This window comes from Branchiostoma lanceolatum, chromosome 16, assembly GCF_035083965.1.
Source record: "Branchiostoma lanceolatum isolate klBraLanc5 chromosome 16, klBraLanc5.hap2, whole genome shotgun sequence".
Taxonomy (NCBI): domain Eukaryota; kingdom Metazoa; phylum Chordata; class Leptocardii; order Amphioxiformes; family Branchiostomatidae; genus Branchiostoma; species Branchiostoma lanceolatum.
The window spans coordinates 9,615,800-9,621,747 of NC_089737.1; positions in this window are offsets into that span (position 1 = coordinate 9,615,800).

Sequence of the window (5,948 nt, forward strand, 5' to 3'; positions counted from 1 at the left end):
GTGGTCTATAAAGTTGGTCTGTTGACCAAAAGGTAAATGAAAAACATCAAGATTGAACAATGAAGCATGGTTACGGTTTAGCAAAAGTTTTATATCTTACGACTCGAAATATAGCTTATATCATGAAAACATGGAAGTTTCAATCATAACAATTATAATGCAAGTATATCTGATGTGTAAGAAGACTTGCGTTCAACATTCAATACATCAAGCTATTAAGGTTCTTTGTACACTAACAAAACGTTTGGTAGTCCTTTTATCTTCCTCAGGACAATTAAGACTGTTACCACTTCACACTCCTCGCTTAAGTAGAACCAGTCAATATTGCAGTAAGGACGTCATCAGAGGGACTGTCAAAGCTTTAGCTGATAATTGTTATTGACATTCTACAAATTTAAAGAACGTAAATACCCAGTGAATTACCAACCTGGCTAAACTATTCGCGGATTCATTACCTCCATTTTGCAATGTACAGGTACGGATCCACCGACTGAGTTTAGAATCATGAATATTTCCTCCACCTGGTTGTATGCGGTATGGGCGCCACCTGTCGCAGCTGTTGTCTCCTATGATCTCACGGTAACCGAAGTTACGAGCCAGGAAAAGAAACATTTCAGGTAAGGGAACGGCCATTGTACAATTTGATTTGAAACAACCATATGTAGTACCTCAACGACTGCCGTTAGGTTTTTATATTTTGGAATCAGTTAAGTTGATAACTTAGCGTCTGTTAGTCAGATATGCCAATATGTAATATTGATATGTAATTTTCTTTTAATGTCATGTGATTTAAAAATCACATGACATTGTATGTACCTGACTAATTGGATCACTGTGTTCATTTTCTTTCTACTTAATATTTTCGTACTGATATCATAGATGGGAAAATAATTGTCTTCAGACACTTATTCATAGTTCACTTATAAAAAGACAGCGGATACTGCCTGAAACGTCTGACTCTATCTTTTATTTGTTTTTGTATAAAGTATTCTGTACCTGCATATTTAACTTTTACCAACGTACATCATTGTTGGTTTACTTTAGCCTGGTGTTTCGTTACAGCATATCACCTGTCACAACGGACTTCAACTTAACGGAGCTCTTCCCAACTACGAAGTACATCATCCGGATTGAAGCTGTCAGCATGTACGGACGTAGTGTGGAAGCTGTGACTTTCGGTAGCACCGGTATGTTAGAAAATAATTTCAATACATTTACAATTTAAATTTGTTATTCTTGGTTCAGTCCTTTGTTGTATCTTTGATTTGTTGAAAGGCACACGTCATCTTCTTTATCAGACCGAACTAGCTGTTTTCTATGTAGTTTATTTTTTACCATGTATTTTTGTGATTATCTGTACTTCTTTGATATTTTCTTGAATAAAAAAAACAATTTCTGTATATCCCGCTGGAGGGCCTCTTTCAGATTCAAAGGCGGCAAATGCCCGTCACTTTTAACAATACCCACTGGATAACCGAAATATATATCATACAAAACTCAATGTATAGCTTGATATACTAGAATATGATAACAGGTGTATTTACTAACCTAATTAATGAAGTCAAGTCAAAGCCTTTATTTGATCTCAGTGATTTGTTCAACAACAAGGCCGCATTTTCATAAGGTAGTTTTTTCTGTTTTCTTTCAGTTGAAAAAATAGATGTGGTTGAATACACAACACCATCTATGTCAACATCAACAGAGTTGTTGAGTACAAAAAGCACCGCACTGAAAACGACATCCAGGCCGGAATTAACGATTAGGACCAACACGTTTTGGCACGAAGACTTCAATACTCTTCCAGAAAGAGAAGGTGAAATTAAATTTACCGCTGTCTTTTTAGAGAGATAGCTTCCTTGGATGATACACATGTACAATGTACGATAGTTTCTATAAAAACACTAATTATGTTTTTGTTACAGATACCACAACAAAACTGGTAACATTTAGGATGGAAAACGTGGAGCTAACATCACTGGCTGCTACGACAGGTCAGGCTGATAGATAGACTTTTATCTTGTTCAATTCTCTTCATTAAAAGATCAGTATTATGGCACACGTGATTGTTGTATGTCAATGAAGAAAAAAATACTGTGCTCTTAAGGCATTGTGCAACTAAACGACAATTCAGTATCAAGACTTACTTTGAAACATAAGTCTTTGAGCCAATATATAAACTTAGTTATCTTGTGTGCACCAGTGATGCTAATATTGTCACCTCTCGTTTCGCAGATCTTCAGCTTACAACTGACGCACCGACAGTACCAACAACATTAAGCGGTATGTGTGAAGTAAAAACTATCAAAGGAAAGCTGCCTCGCTCTTCGGTGCACTCTATAGCTAAGACAAATGTTGATATGTATAAGTCAATCTGTGGGGTGCCAACCAGCTTTACCGTATGTCAATATTTTGGGTTTTAGCACTTAAGGTTGTTTTCTACTTTCTTTACATTGTTAACCCTTTCTCTTTAGAACTGTATACCATCGTATGGTCAAACAGAACCTTCTTGGCGAAGGTAATAACTCAATAGTCCATATGCTATCATTTTGTCCCTTTTACTTTTAGGCAATGCGGAAGAGGGTTTGTCCACTCCTGGCAGGACGCCAAGTCCTCTCGAAGCGGTAAGAAAGTTTACCTTTTTTATGGTTTTTCAAAATGCAGAAAAAAAATACCCCTCCAACACCCCAACATTTTTTGCGACTAAAGTGACCTAACTGAGTCCAAACGGACCCCATTATGTCTCCCTCATTAGTATCTTCTCATTACGTCTTTTCGTCATTTTAAGAGGAATATCTTTACATGTTTAAGTTTGAATGATATCAGAAGTACCACGTTTTGCACTTACGATACTTACTTTATTTCCGATAATTTTGTCCCTTTTGGCACTTTTGTAATTATGCTTCCAAGAATGCATATATTGAGGACGACCGAAAAAATCGTTTTTGAAAACAGCACATTTTGCTGTGATACAAATGGACCCCTCTCGGACTCAACGCAGACTTTTTTATCATTTCAACAGCATTGTGAAAATCTGTGTAAAAAAAATAGGAAAGGTTATAATAGACTGACAAAACCACGGAAAAGGCACGGAAGGAATATTTCAAATCAAAATGTATACCTGGATTAAAACGGACCCCGTTGGGGTGTTTGAGGGTAGAATAACTCTATTCCACAACAATTGTATACTGCGTAAGGCAACTTCTATTACTTAACAATTTTAAAAGGCTAAGTACTCTATACGACACTATGTATGTTCATGTACAGTCTTGTTCATTTGGCTTTTATTGCAACATACTGCGTTAGGCAACTAAACAATTTTAGGAGGCTAAGTACTCTACACGACATGTATGTTCTTGTACAGTCTTGTTCATTTCTTCGTTCATTTGGCGTTTTTTCGAAACGAATTGATGAAGACAGTACGTTCAATTATCGATGAAAATGTTTTTATTTTTCTCCTTTTCATGTAGCTACAACGTCTCAAGGATCAAATGGGACAATCCAACAACAAAGGGGTGTCCTTGGAAAACGTGGTTGGAATTGTTATAGGAATTAATAACTTACTGCAGCTCGACACGTCACAATCATCCTCGGGCGAATTTCCTCCCGAACTGGTACGATATAGTGTTACAGCTTTTGTTTGAAAGAAATTAGCTGCAATTGAATTCCAAGAAAGGTTATGTTTTGAGTCTGTCTGTTGTGTGTGAACAGTATAACTCAAAAGTTTGCAGATGAGTCTCTATGATATTTGGTACGAGGGTACCCGGGTATGAGTTACCGAACAAGAATGAGTACGGTTATGGCCCCTTAGCTGACTTTCCAGTGGTATTACAGTGGAACGTCCTCTTTTGATATTTTTTTCAATGTAATTTTGCATACAGATAGACATTCTTTTTCATGAATTCTTATCTACAGATAGACACTCCTTCATAACGGTATGAAATATTTCTGCATGAAGCATATTAGACTAACGGTATTGACATTAATCAATAGGAGACAGGCATAGATCTACTGAGCAAGTCTTCAGAACTCATCAGATCCTCTCAAGGCTCCTCGGTGTCAACGATGGAGACACTGAATAATGGTAGGGCATACAGAACTGGAAGAACGACACGCATTATCATATTCTTGTGATAAGACATCCATACCAATGACTATTATTATGTTTGTAAACTTTTCATGATACACAACATTTGCTATTGGCAGCTTTGTTAAGTGTATGCTTCACCTCTTTTATTGATTAATGTGATTAGCATGTGCTTTTGCTATGTTATAAATGACACATGATACCACCATCGATGAAGCAACTTAGAAAGCGTTACCGATCTTGTGCCAACCTCCCCCCTCCATTCACAACCTCTTCCTACAAGGTCTTTGCAACAATATTGATCATGATTCTGAGCTGTTTTAGTCTTAGAAAAAACCTTACAAGTGGCCGTTATTGGTTAATGTTCTTTCGCTGTTTCAGCCGTAGCACACACCGTGTCCAGTCTAGTCCAAATGCTGCCCACAGGAAACTCAACCGTTCTCGAGCCCTCATCGCCACTATTTGAAATGGACATAATAGATGTCAACTCGGTGGACGTTTCTCCAAAACAACAGCTAAAGAACATAGAAGATCAACAAAGGAAGTCTGAGCAGCAGGTCAGTTGCAGACCTTCAATTAGGGTCAAAAATGCCACTTATCACGCGGAGAGAGCCCCAAAAATGTGTAACAAATGGGAAGAAATACCAGCCCTCTAAAACAATGCATGCTCTGTAACTTTTTTTCTCTGGCTATTTCACGCCGTTCGAACTCACGTCTATGATGAAGAATTGTGCTAGGGGACCCATTATCGTCCACTTGAATGTTTCTCCGTCTAGTGCTCTAGCTACCCGAATAACATAGATCAGAAATAATATTGCACATAGGTTGTCCGTATTCCTTGAAATTGCCAGAATGTGTAAGAATATCTGAACATTGCAATTCTGCAGTAGACAAAGGATAGATGTACTTACTCCAGGTATGGGATAGCAAAAGGATAAATGTACTTTTTCCAAACATGGGAAGGTTGATTAGATTTACCCTGTCACCAAGATTTACTCATGATACTGTGAAGTGTTCCAACGTTCGCAAATTTCCATTGAACGCACAGGTTCGTAACGCTGGACTATCTTTGGGGAAAACTATGGAACGAACGGCAGACAGCCTTCTGTACATGTTGCCAGGCACCGAAGACTACGAAAAGACATTTCAACATGACGATGTGATCGTCACAGTAGCAAGGTCTACTAAAAAGGATACAATGACACTACAGGGTGTTCACGTTAACGTGTCAGCATCTCCCACAAACTGTGTTTTGGATGGGGGTACAGATGCTAAGGTCAGTGGTTTTGCTGTCCTGCTGTTTCATTTACTTTTGTATGCTATTGTGTTCGTTTACACTTCATGCACTTTATTCAATTTTAACAGTAATAACATAGAAATAATGAATAATGGTAAATATTGATAAAAGTTACAATAGACATCCTGGATGTCAAAAATATAGAAACAATCTATCATGGGAGAACTTTGAATCATTCAGGGATGATGGGGAAAGGTTTTTTTTCATATTCATTGAAAAATTAGTAATATATCTTTTAACGGTCTACCGCAACAACATCCAACAATTTTGTTGTTCTCTGTTATAGATGATTGTAATGGAGAGGAACCTGTTTTCCTGGAACGCGTCTACGTTTGGGGGAAACGTCACCACACCCGTAAATATGTTTTCATGGGGACCTCAACGCTTTGACAACTGCTCTGTTCAGCTGAACATCTCGAATCCTATCGCATTTAGATCCATTGAAGAACCAAGACGTCAAAAACGTGATCTTCAGGAACATGGTTTTGTTGGGACAGAGTTTGCTCTGGGCGACATCGCCGTTAAAAAGAACAGCAACGTGACGATGGCTTTCCACGCGTTTGACGT